The sequence below is a fragment of the Anomalospiza imberbis genome, chromosome 10, assembly GCF_031753505.1.
Source record: "Anomalospiza imberbis isolate Cuckoo-Finch-1a 21T00152 chromosome 10, ASM3175350v1, whole genome shotgun sequence".
Lineage (NCBI taxonomy): Eukaryota > Metazoa > Chordata > Aves > Passeriformes > Viduidae > Anomalospiza > Anomalospiza imberbis.
Window position 1 is genome coordinate 10757358 of NC_089690.1, and position 15253 is coordinate 10772610.

Genomic DNA, 15253 nt, shown 5'->3' on the forward strand with positions numbered 1-15253 from the left:
CACGCCTCCTTGCACAAGGGCTGTGCCAGGAGGCTCAGCCAGGCATTGGCCAGCAGCAGGAGAGGAGACCCCACACACCCTGTGCCCCAGAGAGGCCAGGCTGGACCAAGAAAGACAACGTGGGAGCAGGCAGATATGGCAGAACAGGAGAGGGAATGGGCTGGGATTGGGACCATGGCTATGTCCCAGCAGGAATGGGACTGGATGAGCTCCTACATCAGCGTAGGGCTCAGGCAGAGGTGCCCACAGCTGGGATGTCTATGAGCAATTTGCTCAGACCATGTGGAGCTGACACAAGTGTAGAAGGTGGGAGGGAGAGAAACCGCAGACCTGGCAAAGGTTTGGGCTGGCAAAGGTTTGGGCTGAGAACAGGCATGACCATGTGCCAGAAACTGTGCCCTGAGTGGAGAAAGGCTTGTGGCACATCATCAGAGTGGTGCAGCAGCCCAGGGAACGATGGGTCTGCAGGTCTGAGGAAGGCTTTTAAAGCAGCTCTGAATAGGAGGTTCCCAAATGTCCAGAGCTCAATTAGTAGGAGATACTGCACCTAGGTAGCATGGGAAAACTGTAACAGAGATGCCAGCCTGGGAGAAGAGAGATTGCAAGAGTTCCTCTTGGGTCAAGACCCCAAGCTTCATTTTCAACAGTGCTAACATTTAAGGCATGTTCAAAGAAACAACTAGAAAACAATGTGGTTTTAATCAGAAATGTGGCACATGAAGCCTGTGAGGAAAGGTTTACAAGGGCCAAGGGCATTGTAGTGCATGTTATGGCCATGGGATCTCCTCAGAGCTACAGGGGAAGACCCCAGCATGGATCAGGAAAGGACAGCAGACTGGTCACTGGGGAAAGGCTTGAGGGCATGTGTGGAGGGTGGGATCAGGTTGGTCTTAAACAATGGCAGGCACCAGCAACCAACCAGTTTGGCAGCTCAGCGTCTATGCAAACCACAAGTTCAACCACAGCCAGGAAAGCCTTCCCTATGGTCTGACCTTCCTTCCTTTACTGTGAAAGTGTCGGGATCTGGAGCAGCCAGGCTTGCCAAGCACAGTGTGCCTGAGTAGCATCATGTGCTCTGGGTACAAAAAGATAAATAAAACACCATGCAGGAACTTCATCCTCTTCAATCCCCCCATTCCCCATTTTCCTATCTAAGCCCCTGTTCCTCTTGGGATACTGGACTGTCATTCAGGAAAGCAGCCCCAGTTCCTCAGCAGTATTTGTCCTGGGCACAAGGGCATCAGAAGCAGAGCTCGACTGTCAGCAGATCCAGGAAGCACAGGCCTGCACAGTCCCCAGGGGGGAATTATTTGCTGAATGCATCTGTTTCCCAGAAGCATCACTCCAATTCATCCTGGGATTCACGTTTTATCCAGCAAATAAGTACCTTGGGAGCTTCATTTCCATCTTAGCTGTTAAATTTAGAAGTGGTGTTTCCCCTTCTCCCACCCTCTCCTGCCCCCTCCCCAACGGCTCCCGTATCTCCCCTCCAGCCCCCACCCTCACCTCCAGCTCTCCCTCTTTGTCGCATTACATAGTAATCTGAGATGCATTGGCCGAGCTCCAGGGAACAGAATGTACTTGGCAGGGAGACGGGTCTTGATGTCTGCAAAATGTCGGGAAATGCAGCCAAGAGCTGCTAACTGGGTCATTAACCTCTAGAAGAAGAGCAAGTTGTGGAGTTGTGCTCTGTCTCCCTTCATCTCGCCAATAAAAATGTCCCAGCGATGAGAGAGGGAAGAAGAGGTTTACAGCTTTAAGTCCTAAGCAGTCAATGCAACCACCCCTCCCTGACCCCCCTTCTCCTGTCCCTCTCCCCCAGCGCAGTGTTAAAGCTCGTAAGTGGCCTTTTAAAAACCCAGCGGTCCCCAAACAGCTGTCCCTTGGTGCTTGTAAAGAGGCTACTGGAGCAAACCAGTCTCTTCCAGCGACGTGCTGCTCCTGCCGTTCGTGGTTCAAGGGGCTCCAAGGAAGGGCTTTTTCCTGGGTTGCAGCCCCATTGCAACCCTTGTGCAAGTTGGGGCCAGGTGCTGCCATTGCCCCACGGACCTGTGTACCCCTCTTTGCCGGCCGCAGCTGCTTATGGTGTTTCTGGCCACCCCGTCGGCATGAGCTGCCTGCCTGAGCTGGAGCTGCAGGCTGCAGGCAGAGCTGGCTGGTTCCCCTCCTCGGGAAGAAGTGCAGTGCTGGGAAACAGCGGCCAACAGGCCAAGGAGGGTCCTGAGCCCAAATAAAGCAGCCCATGTCACTTTGGGAAACCTGAAATAAAGCAAACCAATGTGAATAAACCTGAATAAAGCTTGTCAATGTGAGCGAGGGCTCTGCAGGCTGCAAGAGGATGGGTACCCCAGAAATGAGGGTCCTGGCCAGAGCCACCCAAGGAACACAATGGTGTTCCAGCTCCAGAAAACCCCCATCTGCCCCAGCAGTGCAGTGGCTGTTCAGAGTGCAGGTCACGGGATGGAGGCTGGGTAGATGGGAGAGGGGAAGAGAGGTGCCACATTGCCAGACTCCTTCCCCAGAGGCGCCTTATTTCCATCCCTGTCCTCTGGAAGAGACCCATCCTTAGGAGAGATTTGGCTGGGCTGCCCGAGGACCGCACGGCTCGCTCCTGCAGCCGGTGCCCTCACGCTGAGAGCCCTGAGGGAGTCTCCCGAGCCGCGGGCGCGGCGGGCGCGGGCCGAGCAGGTGCCCAGGCGGCTCCCGGGGGCCGGGCCGCAGCCCGCTCCGCCAGTGCCCTCTGCCGGCCGGCCCGCGCAGCACCGCGGGACGCGCCGCGCCGCCAGGGTCCCGGGGAGCGCGCCCCGGGAATCCCGCGCTCCGAGTGGTTTAGCTCAAAGGCTCCTCTAAAGACAAGGAGTGCTAGTTCCTGCCTTTGCAAATGCGCAGATGAGCACCTCCTCCCTCCGGCAAGTATAACGTCACATGCCAAAAGGCTATTAAAGGAATACATCCTCACTTTCTCCGACACATTCCCCTAGTCCCTCGTTGTCAGGGGCAGTGGCAGTAAAGCCATGCTATAAATTAAGCCACTTTATGCCCTCCTCCTCTTTCCAGCCCCACACTCTAATTGCCAAAGCAAAAGCTACCCCAGTTCCTCCCGACTTCCCAAGTGTATCCTTGCGTGTCCTGGGTGCTTTCAAAACTGCAGAGCAAATGCTAAAAATTAAGAAGCCCCTGCTAGGCTCTGTCTCGCTTGCACTTGTTCCAGGATGTCCAGCACCTCTTCTGGAATCAGCTGTAGAGACATGGGCCAGGCAAGGCCAGTTGTTTCTAAGGCAGAGTGAACCCAGGTCTCTACTGATTGCTTGGGTAAACCTATTTAAGAAGAAATATTATTTCTATGGGAGGAGCTGAGTGAAGGCCCCTTTGAAATCCCTGACCCAGATGAAGCAGCAGCTAGTGACAGCCAAGCCCCATGCCTATGGCAGCAGCCACAGCCACAGTGCCCTCCTTTCAGCAGCATTTCACTCGGAGGAAATGAAAGCATCGGAAAAGGAAACGGGGCTAAAAAAGCTTAGATCCCCAGCGAGCGGGCCTTTGTTTTCCCATTGTGCTCGCCCAGCTGAGCCTGTGTTGGAGCAGAGCCCTCCTGCAGCTGGGCCCAAAAGCAGCAGCCAAAGAGAAACCCCGGCAACCATCTGTGCAAGAGGAGGAGGGATGTGCAGGGGCTGCAGTGCTCATCTGTGCTGAGGAGGAGAGCTGAAGGGCTGGTGGACCCACAGCCCACATCTGCAGCCCCAGCAGGGCACAGCAGCTGCCTGCCCTGAGGAAATGGGACAGTGTTGTCCATTCTGAGCAGAAATCACAGAGAATGAGCCTACAGGGATACGTCAGAGGAAGCAACAGTGTTGGAAAGCAGGACATCAACTTTCACTTGGCTCTGGACCACAGCAGCATTGACCAAGGATCCTGAGGGCCAGGATCTGACCTCCCAGGCCAGAGCATTGCTGCATGCCATGGCCAACAGCTCCATCACTAGCCCATCCAAAAACACCATAGGCTGTGCCTGTTTCTAGACATCCCAAGGGGTGCTGGGACCAAAAGAGGATTTGAAGAGTTACCACAGCATGTTGGTGAGGCATGTGCTGAGTTCCACATGCAGAGCTGGTGGTAAATCTGACAACACCTCTGGCAAAATAGTTTCTCTACTGGAAAGCCCAAAACAACTGGGCATGAGCAAGTATCCTGCAGAGCACAACCCTGCCAGTGACCTCACTTGGTGTCAGCGCAGGGAAAGTGCTGCCTTTTCTTTCAGAGAGCAAGGGGTTAAACTCAGCTCTTCTTCCACTGTCTGACTTGAGGGAATGGTCTTTGAATTTGCCAAGGTCCCACCTGCAGTACAAACTGAAGGGCTGGGAATTCCTTCCAACCTCAACTACTGCTCCCTCTGTCAGAGGAGACTTAGTGTGGATGTTTGATCTAACAGTGAACTGCCCTAAAATGACCCGGTACCTCCTGAAGGGAGGTCACTGCTCAGTAGATGACAAATCAGTGCTGATTCTGGGGATGTTGGGCAAAAGGCCAAGATATGGTCCTTTCCCTCGCTCTGTGTCACTGATAAACCCTTAGGAACCAATGCTTTGGAGGTGGCAAGGATTCCTTTGGCTTTTTTTGCCCTCCTTGGGCAGAACGGGCCTGCAGGACCACTTAAGCTCAAGCTGAAGACTGGGGTGTCCTCAGCAACCATCAGATCCTCCTCAGGTGTCCAAACTGACCTCAACCAGAGGCAAGAGAAACTTATATTTTTCTCACTTGGGTGAAGCTGGAGAATGGTGCCTTGGGAACTGTGCCTTGAAACAGCCCTGCTCAGTCTTTTTTGGCCTAGCTGTGCACAACATGACATGATTTTAATAAAGCTGCTAGAGACACAGATTTCACAAGGACTTCTTAGTTCCCAGACTGAGGGCTGTCTCCACTGAATTTGTACCTTCAGGAGGCTGTGATGAAGGACTCTGCCCATTAACCCTGCTACTTAACACTACCACAGCTGCTAAGGGCTTTTGCAGCAGAATGATGTTGCTGGTGTCATTGCACTGCCATGCAAATGTGTGGCTGAGGAAGGGTCCCTGGGGCTTCTGCTCAAGTTTTCCAGTAGCAAAAACATTTGGTGGCTTTTTTAAGCCCTTCTTCCTGGATTTGTGCTATTGCATGAATGTTTTTATTTATTTTTGGAGAAAGATCTTTTAGGCTGCAGAATTACTGTGGAAAAAGGCTTCATTCACAAAGGCTCCCCAAAGTAAATAAATTAAAAGAACCAGCACTTCAACATTTCTCTTGAAGCTAATGATAGGAGAGACTGATGACTCCGGGCCTCTGAACTCCTGGAGCCAAACAACACTGCTTCTACTTCCTGAAATGTCTTTTTCTTAAAGAAGAGTGTTTTCTCCAGTCGATTAAGGATCTACAATGTTTTATTCATGCATAGCCCGGGATTATCAGCAGTGTTTTACATTTCAAACCAACTAGTGCCACCACTTCCCCAGCTCGAGGAAGCTGCATTTCCCCAGGCTACTCCTAGAGAAGGTGTCACAGCTATTACTACTTGTTACCCTTATTTGTTAACCTCTGGGATGAACTGTGAACGCTTGTCTCTGGTGCTGCCTTGGCTGGCTCTGCTCCCTTAATTTTTTTTATGCACCCAAAACACTATGGCAAGTGATCATCCTCGTATGAGTCAGTGCTGATCCCGTTGTTGCAGTGAAGTGTCGGATTTTATCCAAATAAGGAGCTGCACTTCTGCACTGGGTAGAGCATTTCTTGGATATACATGAATATGTAGACAGCAAAACTCAGACATCCGTGGCTAGTCAGGGTATCTAGCTGATGTCTCTGCCTGTCCAGGGATCACTTGGAGCCTCAAGGCGGCTGCTTCCATTTCCAAATTGTTACCCCTCCTAGGAGTGAGAAATTCCCTTTTTGTTGTTAATCCTGGAGGTATTAAAACACACAGTGATTTCTGATCACTAAAGAGAGGGAACAGTCCATTGTATTTAATTGTAAATAATAAAGGCCTAACTGCTGAATCTTACTGAAAGCAAAAGTTGTTACAGCAGCCAATAATTCAGCCATCAGAAGGAAATACATGGAGAAAGCCCTATGTTCCCTGCTGTATGCTTACTGCACAGCAAAGAGGGTCATATATTAAAATTGTGAGACTGCCTAAGCACTCTGTAATTAACTGCTGTCTATTTAACCAGACAGCTAAAGCAAGTTAATTCAGTGTCAGTTAAGAGACTTATTATGTGTCTGTGTTTTTTTAACAATTTCCTGGTCCATCATTAACTACCCCTAGATTATCTTGTCAAATTGATAATTAAATTCCTCAAAAATTCATTATAGACTCAATATATTAATAGGAATGTAATTAAGTAATGTTTGCTTATGTGATCTGCAGTTTATTACCTGCATGCTGATTTATCTCCAAGGCATTTACTAAACCTTAGCTGTAGCCTATTCAGAATCAATACAGGCCCAGGAGTCAATAAACATTGTATTAGATCCAAATGAGCTATTTAATTGGGAGAATGCATTGAAGTTGTCTTCTGGATCTCCAGTGAGTTTGAAGAGGGGAGTGTGACTGCACAAACAGCTGAGAACCTGCAGTTGATGATTTATGGCTGGGTCAGAATTGCACCCCCCCCAAAACACAGGTTTTTGGTCTAATTTTGTTGACTGTTTGGTTTGGGTTCTGTAGTCTGTTAGAAACTGCCTAAATTGGTCTTACTGTGCTAGTCAGTTGGTGCAGTGATGAATCAGAGGCTCTATTTTGTCTAAAAAGCCAGAGTTAACTCCTCTTGTCCTACATAAGGAAGATAGTCGAATGAGTTCTCTAAATTTGTAAGCCTTGGACCTTGCATGCCAAGTCAATTTTTCAGACAACTTGCAAGTTTCTCCATGAACTAGTTTGATTAATAAGACACTAAAATTTTTAATTATGAGAGGGAAAGAAATTATTTTTTCACTCTGAATAACTGTAAAGATGGAAGAAAACAACAGCTGAGATTTGCTGCGCTGCTTTAACACACCAGTTTGTTACTCAGGTCCATTATCAGTGGTTACAGTCTGTTGGCATTAGCCAGCCTGCAGATAGGCTACTGATCAAGATAAATGTGTAGAGAAGCAATAGCCACCCTTCCTTGCAGCTGTGTGTGCCAAGAGATGTTCTGGAGCTGCTGGCTTGGTGGGAGGAGGGCTGAGCCCATGTCTGGAGCCTGGGCTCAGCTGTGGCCAGCTGCAGAGCCTGTGCTCCTGGTGGGTTTGTAGGCTGGACCTCCATGTATGATTGTGTAGCTCTCCTGGTAATTTTGAAGACTAGGGAATCTCATTAAGATGGATTTGAGCTTGTGTGTACACATGTATAGGAGATGCATGTTTAAAAATAAAGAGTAGGCTGGCTAAATTGTTCCAAGTCACAGTGTCATATGCCCCATGAGGTAGACAGTTACATTTAAAAGACATTTTTAAAGGGTAAAGTTAATATAATTGTAGCAGTACTCTCAGGGACTTGAACTTCCCTTTCCTGTTCAATGATGTTAGGAATTAACTATGTTGTAATGAAGATATTTCAGTGTTCTTTGGCCCAGATTAGGTTAAATTAATTTCTTTACATGGAAAGTCAATGTTTTCGTTGTACTATTTTGCCATTGTGGCATTATCACAAGCTTGGGGTGATGGTGGTGGCTGTTACTGCTTTGGTGTCCTACTTTGAGCTATGGTCCTTTTTCTGGAGGGAGTCAGAAGGGAAGAAGCTGATAAAGTATCCAATGGTTCATTTTCCCCAGTGCTAAACTGATGTTAATCACAAACAAACCACAAAAGAGTGTGTGAATACACATCCAAAATAGGCTTTGGCATGGAAGGGTTTTCTGGAGCTTACCTGGGGTTTCATTTTTTTTCCCTCCAGTTTTAGGCAAATATAGCTTTGGTTTTCACACTTAAATATATTTGGACTACTCTGTTTTCAAAAACTGGTATTCTACTGTTTGAATTAGATGAAAAGCTGGCAAGATCCAAGCTGAGCATTCCTGGGGGAGAGTTCCCAGCAAGCATGCTTGTGTGCGTGCAGCCTTTGGTGTCTGCCAGGCTCTTCCATAAAGTGATTATACAGCTTCAAAAACAACAGGAGAAAAAAAAGGAAGGAAAAAAAAAAAAAAAAACAACCTCCAAGGAAGTTGGTTGGCTATGAGAGTAGAGCTGAAAACAAAACTTAAGCTGGTATCTTTAGGGCATTTTTCCATGAGTTCTGTATGTGCCTATTCCAGACATGGAACTGTGTGAGTCCTGACCAGGAATGTAAAACTGTTGGAAAATTTACACGCGTTGTGTACTAAGAGCCTTTGCATGAGGAATTTGGTTAGGAAATATTTTTCTGCTTCATCCTTCTCTGAGCTTTACAGGAATTAAAGCTGAACCAAACTTTTCTGAAAACTCTGAATTGCTTCAGTAACTTGTGTTTGTTTTCCTCATGCCTCTGTACTTGGCTTCTGGCAAGGACTGAAAGCAGCACTGAGTCACTCAGTAAAGAAGTCTGTTTTGACAGCATCCTCTTGGCCTAAGCAGGAAGTTCTTGAAGTCTGAAGGCACTCAGAGTTCTGGACCTTGCATGGTTAAAGCCCAGATGCACAAACCCTAAGGACATCATCAGGAGGTATTCCAGCTTCTGGAGCTGCTTAGACCATGCAAAGCTGGCAGCCTGGAGAGCCTGTCACTGGAGTTAGCTGAAAAGGTGGCTCCACCAGAAATCCTTAATCATACAGTAATTTTGAGAAAGAGTCAAATTCTTTGAAGTCTTTCTATTTTTCTAATGAGATTACTAAAAAAAAAAAAAAAAAGTGTGGGGAGAAAAAGCTCCATCTTACCAAATCTGCAGGCTCTGTGTTTTCTGAGTCATAGCTTCTGGCTGCAATGACAATGGCAGGGTTTTTTAATTTGCTTTCCAACCTCGTTAATGCAATAAGAAGGGGCAGAGGAAACACTGGGACAGAGATAGGATTGTGTAAGCAGCAACAAGACAATACATTGGACCACTGGTTTTCCTTCTTGGGATTAGTACTCAGCAAGGAAGAGCTCAGCTTTAGTCTGGCTCCAGTAGAAGCTTTGCAAGGATGAAATTGGGAATGGGAAGTAAGAAGGTGAGAGGGAGAGGAGCCCAGTAGCTCCTCAGTAACAGAGATACCCATTTATGAACAGTTGATGTGCAGACTAAAAGACAGCTGTGTTCCTCTGCACAACATCCTGTTAGCATTGCTTTGTATAAAAGAGGCACTGAAATGGATTTCTTCTAAAGCCAAACTTCAGATTTGGCAAATGGGTGTTTCCCACTGGTGCTGGTGTTTGTGACATTGTGAGGCAAGTCACAGAGGAGGCCACCCCGTGTGAATCCAGACACCTTCTTTTATCTTCCAAGATGATGAAAAAGGAAAAAAATATGCAATATATGTGAAAGGGGAAGGTTGGGTCTCTTTTCATATTTGCTACTAGATGCCTGCCATGAAAAAGCAAGTGCTTGTTAACACTTCCTACGTGGTGGGATGTGGCACACCACACTCCTCACCCTGCACAGAGGAGGAAATCACTGATAACTGATAGTTTGCTGTTGGGGCTACCTCCTTCTAGCTATCTAAACTGTTATAAAATCTATGAAGGTGAAGACAGGCAGCCCCCTTTCATTTCAGTGGCATGTTAAACACGGCTTGTCTCTACTGAGCTGCCTCCACGTTCTCACCCTGGAGCAGTTGTATTTAGTACCCAGCACTTTGTAACATGTGAATGGCCACTCGCCCTGTTCTCCCATAGCCAGAATCCTCCAGTGGTGTTCATTTTAAAGCAGTTCCTATCATTGTGTTCATAGATGACTTTGGGTACCATCTGGGAAAAATTAGTCTTTTTAAATTCCTCTTTATTACCCTTGGGATATGTATTTAAGGCATGAGATGCTGAAAGATGTACTGAGGACTGTAAAAGCAGCTTGAAGTAAAGATGTAGGAGGAAAAGTACTCAAGCTGTTTTTCTGCTTTTGCAATTGAAAGGAAACTCATGATATAGCAAATTTTAAATGGCACAAGAAATTCTGCTGTCTCCTTCAACATGGCACTATTAGGCCAGCAACAGGGGGAGCAGCTGCTCAGCCACTGCATAATTGACATCACTGATAATGACCTTGGATTCATAATCAGGGTTTGCAAGGACCAGGACAAAAAAAAAAAAATACATGACCCTTAAAAAGGTCACAAACCTGTGTGAGTGAGCACATTGGAATGCAATGAAGGCTGAAGAAATTCTGCCTGTCCCAGGGCCTTGTGGGGGAAGAGAGCAGGCTCTTGAGCAGGGAGATGTTCCAGCTTTCTCTTGATGATATCAAGCAGTTGACCAGAGGTGCTGACATTTTAGAGGAAGGCCAGAAAGATTTATATTAGAACACACTGCTGTAAAAGAACATATTTTTTTTCCTGGGAATGAATAAGCAGGCTCATGCCAGCAACACCAATCTATAGCAAGGCACAGAGGGACAATATACTACCTCCAGATATAATCAGTGCTTGAAAAGCCCATGCTGGCACATGTTGCTTATGGATACCTCCTTTATCATATGTATTTGAGAGCTCAGACTTTGATTGCCACCTGAAACTGGATACTGTGGTTTTCTTTCCTCACTCAGTGGGTCATTTGGTTAAAATTCTGTATCCTTTCATGAGGCTCTTCAGAGTCCCATGTAACCTTTATCCACTTCTCTTTCTAGCAAAAAAGTATTTCAGGAAATTCCATAATTGCACATCTCTATATGGTGAGGTCTGGCACAAAAAACCTGATGTGAGGTTGACTTCCTTTTCTTCCCTTTAACTTACAATGCTTAAGTTGGGCTCCCTCGCATTCAGCAAACACATTCAGCTGGGTCACGATGGTCAAAAAGGGGAAAAAAATCACACTGAGCTTTCTGCTGCAAGCTGCCTTTACAGAAAATGCCATGGTATTCCTGTGCATAGAGGCTTCAGTTTTGAACTTGTCTTGTGCTGCAAGGAGCCACTGATCCATGGATGGATGACGCAGTGATTGGAGTCTGCAGTGCCTCCATGCTCTGGATTTCTCTGGGCTTGTGCCCTACATTGAGGACCCTCTGGCTGTTCAGGGAGGGGACTTCAATTTCCTTTAATAAATAATGTTTGCCTATGTTTGGGAAATGCCAGTCATTTTGGCAGCTACTGAAAACTAAAGCATAAGGAAAGTAAAGATGCATGAGCACAATTTTCTTACAGAACAGTTTGTGTTGCATTCCCAGAGGGGGTTATGCACCTTTTTTACTGTGGGGTCGGAGGTCTGAACCGATTCCTTTCAGAGTTGCCTTGAAATTTCATTAAATAACTGCTTTCATGAGGGCTGAGACTTAATCAGGCAGCCTCCGGTACCTTGTGGAAGATGGATCCTGTCAAGCTAAATTTGGGATTATTTGTGAGTAAATTAAAAATAAGGTCAAAAAAGATACTTGTGGTTTGAGACTCATAAAAAATATTTGTCTTGGTACTCATAATACTTAAACTAGAATGATTCAAAATCAATGTGACAGAGTAAAAGGATTAAACACTGGCTTGGAAGCACATCCCAAGATGTCATTGTAAACAGGAAATCAGAACTGAGGGGGAGTATTTCTTGTGGGGTCTCCAAGATGCTTTGTGGGCCCGAACAGCCGGCTGTTTTAGGAGTGGCCAAGCAGCAAACAGGAGTCGGTGGTCAGCCTGGCTGGGGACGCACGGCCCCCTGGGCCACACTGACAGCCAGGCAGGCAGAAGACCACGCTCCTCCAGGGGAAGGAGAAGGAATAGCAATGAAATGTTTGAGCTGCAGCTGTTCCCTGTCAGAAGCACGTTAATTAAATAGGAGATGCTCCCCGGGTGCCAGAGCTCCTCTCTGGCCTTCCAGTCTGTACTAGAAGAGCTGCTCGTACAAGGGTGGGCCTGTGGGCCTTACCTGTTTTGGGTGACATTGCAGCAGAGAAGAACTTGAAATGCAAAAGAGAAGTTGCTCGTGGCTTGTAAAGAATGAGGCTGTTGTGGGCAGGACGCCTTGAGGTCCCTGACCTCCTAGTCAATGGAGAAAGGACTCTTCTTTGCTGTATGTCTGCATTCAGACAAAATATGGTTCACTCCAAACAAACATCCCAACATTTTCCCTGCAGCCTTTTCCATGTGCCTTTTGAACTCAGGAAAAAGATTTCTGCTGCTAGAGCACTGCTTTTCCCCTGCTGCCGAGTTTTCCTTTTAGCCTCTCAGCACAGGGTAGATTGGTAGAGCTGAGACTTGGGCAGAGGAGCAGAGGTTAAATGTGGCATCTGAGAGAATAAAAAACCACAGGCTGTGGGGCTTATTAATGCTGCTCCTTGTAAAACACATCTTACAGTGGTATGCATTTCCAGACCTGGATGTACATGTAGCTGGAAGGAAAAAGCTATAGGGCAACAGGGCATCCAGCTCTAGATAAAATACAACAGTCTTTCCATTACTCCCTGAGATACTCTTCCATTAAAATAATTAAACTTAGGCTCTCAAATCATCCTTGCTCTCTGGTCATGCAGGGGACCAGTTTAGTATTGTCCACCATTTAAAGCCTGCCTCAACTCTGCCACACAGGGGAGTCACAGCAGGAGGACAACTTGGGTTTGGTCAGTTTGGGACTTGGAGCAAGACCTAAGGGGGTTTACTTTTGTCTGGAAATAAGAGGAAGCCTGGGTATGATCATTCATTACTCCTAACACCATTGATTGGGTGGTCTTGACTATAACTGTGATGCCTTGTTCATGTTCTCTGCCTGCTGACAGTGCCTTCTCCTGCCTCAGCCCTGGTTCTGGCTGGAGGCAGAGGAGCTGGTGGAGGTAGCACAGGCAGCACCAGCCCTTGCCTGCAGACAGTGGGAATATTTTGATATTTCAGGAGTAAGGAGGTCAGGCTGGGTTTCTAGGCCCTGTGAGGTTTTTTTTTTTTTTTTTTTTAAACAACTTAGTTCTGTTTAGTTTTGCTTTTAAAGGGTGAAGAAAGGGGAAAAACAGCTTCCAGAAAAAAACAACAGCTCAAGCTCCAGGAGCCAGATCTTAGCATGAGAACCCGACCCAGTGTGGGGGAGGGCTGTGTCAGATCCCTGCATGCCCGAGGAACAAGTATTCACTGCCTGCCGAAAAGCCACAGAGCTCAGACCCTATTTGAAAGAGTAACATCTTTGATATAAAAAAAACAACCAACCAACAATCCAAAACCACCCATCCAATAAAAAGCCTCAGACATACAGGATCCCATTCATGGTGGGAGGGATTTAGTGGAAGTATTTTCCTTCTTTAAGGTTTGGCACAGCCTTAAAGGAGTCTCTTTAAAAGCTTCCAGAGCCGATTTTGGATTGTGTTTCAAATCACCCTTCCCCCCCAGGTTTCGTGGGTCCTCAGACAAGTTCCCAGAATAAATTAGACATAACGGTAGCAGGATTTATTATTACTTTTTTTACTTGAGAAGAAGGAAGGAATAAATGACACCAATTTCTGTAATGGAAAGAAAAAAAGAAAAAAGTGTATATCGGAAACTGCTGCTGAGTGACTCATGCTGCCAGACAAACGGAACCTCACTCATCACTCCATCTTCATCCTCCTCTGGTGAGAGAAAAAGTCTTGGAAAAATATCAGCTCACCCCCCCCCACCCCGCCCTGCAGCTTCTCCCATGGCATCCATACACAGGGAGACAGTCCAAGCCACAGTGATGGCTTCATGTGCTTCTTGGGGCAGGCAGAGTTTTTTTTTTTGTTTTAATGACCAACTAGGAAAAGCCTCTGAGGTGACCTTGGAAAAATGCATGCACCAAAGGAAAAAGCTGTGGAAAGGGGTGGGGGGGGGGCAGTGCTGGAGTCCTTCTGTGCTTTATGTTTGAGGATGATTTTTTTTTTCCCTTCAGAATGTTTTTTCAAGTTTCCACTGACATAGATTTGCAAGTTATTATTATTTTTGTTATGAGTGGGAAGAGAGGTGAGGATGCGCCATGAGAAAGGCGGAATAAACTGGGCACAATTCCGACTGAAATAAATGCTGCGTCATAAAAGTAAAAAGGGTAAGGCAGGAGGAAGGGTGGGATGCAAAAAAATAGTTCTGTTTCTCCTCTGTTTGGGAGAGTAATTAGCACTTTCATGAAGCATGTGAACTGTATTCAAATCAAATATGTTTTTATTAACATAAAAAATGGGGAGAGTATATATATATTTTTTTTCCTTCTCAAAACATCCTCACAAATATTTGGCACTGCCTGACAGAAAGGCACTTAAAATGTAGCTTTTCAGACTGCCTATTCCAGCCAGCCCTGCTGTGGGCATGAGGACTCTTAGCCAGTGGCAGCCTCTTCCCAGCAAATGCGTTCTCAGGGTGGTGGGGTTGAGCAGGTGCACACAATAGCTCAGCTCTGCCTCACAAAAAATCTTGCCTAAGGAGATGCCATGTTTTTACAGGCTATTGGTTCTTGTTTTTCCTGAACAGGTTACTTTTCCTTCCACCCAGAGATGCCTTGAGTTTGACTGTGCATGGTGTGAAAATAGCCATGAAGGGGTGTGATACTTTGTTCTTCTCTGCTTTTTGTGGTTGTGTTCCATCTGATGCCCTTTTTCAGATGCTCCCAATTGTCCCCTTTATCTTCCCATTATAACTTTTCCCTTTTTCTAGTGCCATTCACTGTCTCCAGCTCAGGTTTGCGCATCATTTGCAGAGCTGGAGGAGCTGCTGGGACACTGGGCAGGAGTGGTGGAAAGAGCAGAGGGTGGCCTGGTACAGCAGTTTGGGGTGGCCAAAAGCCATCCAAGGATGCAGGAAAACAGCACTGAGCCCCTCTGCCTAAGCCATGTCTTGGGGTACACACAGATACGATAAGAGATATTGCTGGTGGCAGCAGCTGCAAGTCCCTGACCTGAGTGGACCCTGTGGAGCTCATCTTGTGCTCATTCCCTCATTTCCCGTATCTTTCCCTGGGCTTCACAGCCCATGGCTCCAGAGCCAGCTGCTGTCCTTGTCCCCAGGCTGCTCTGTGCACAGATGAGAGAGTGGCCAACCAGGCTCCTGGACCCAAATGCCCAAGGGCAGAGCAGGGAGAAGGGCTACATTTCCCAGCTGAGGCCTAGAAGCAATTTTTGGCCGAGGAATGACTTTCATCTGGAGCACATTAGCCATGGGTGGTGCTGCCGGGGAGCAGCAGCTCTACTTAAGGCAGCCTCTGCCAGCTGCCTCTGGGCTCTCAGTGG

The 15253-nt window shown here is 47.0% G+C and overlaps 1 long non-coding RNA gene across 1 annotated transcript; it reads right to left on the reverse strand.

Annotated features, from left to right (window-relative positions):
• Positions 1–2079, reverse strand: LOC137479927 (uncharacterized). Its single transcript, XR_011002594.1, has 2 exons — positions 1507–2079; positions 1–1075 (listed from the first exon to the last, which is right to left on the reverse strand). It is a non-coding gene; the product is annotated as an uncharacterized lncRNA (long non-coding RNA).
• Between the last annotated feature and the right edge of the window lie 13174 nt (positions 2080–15253).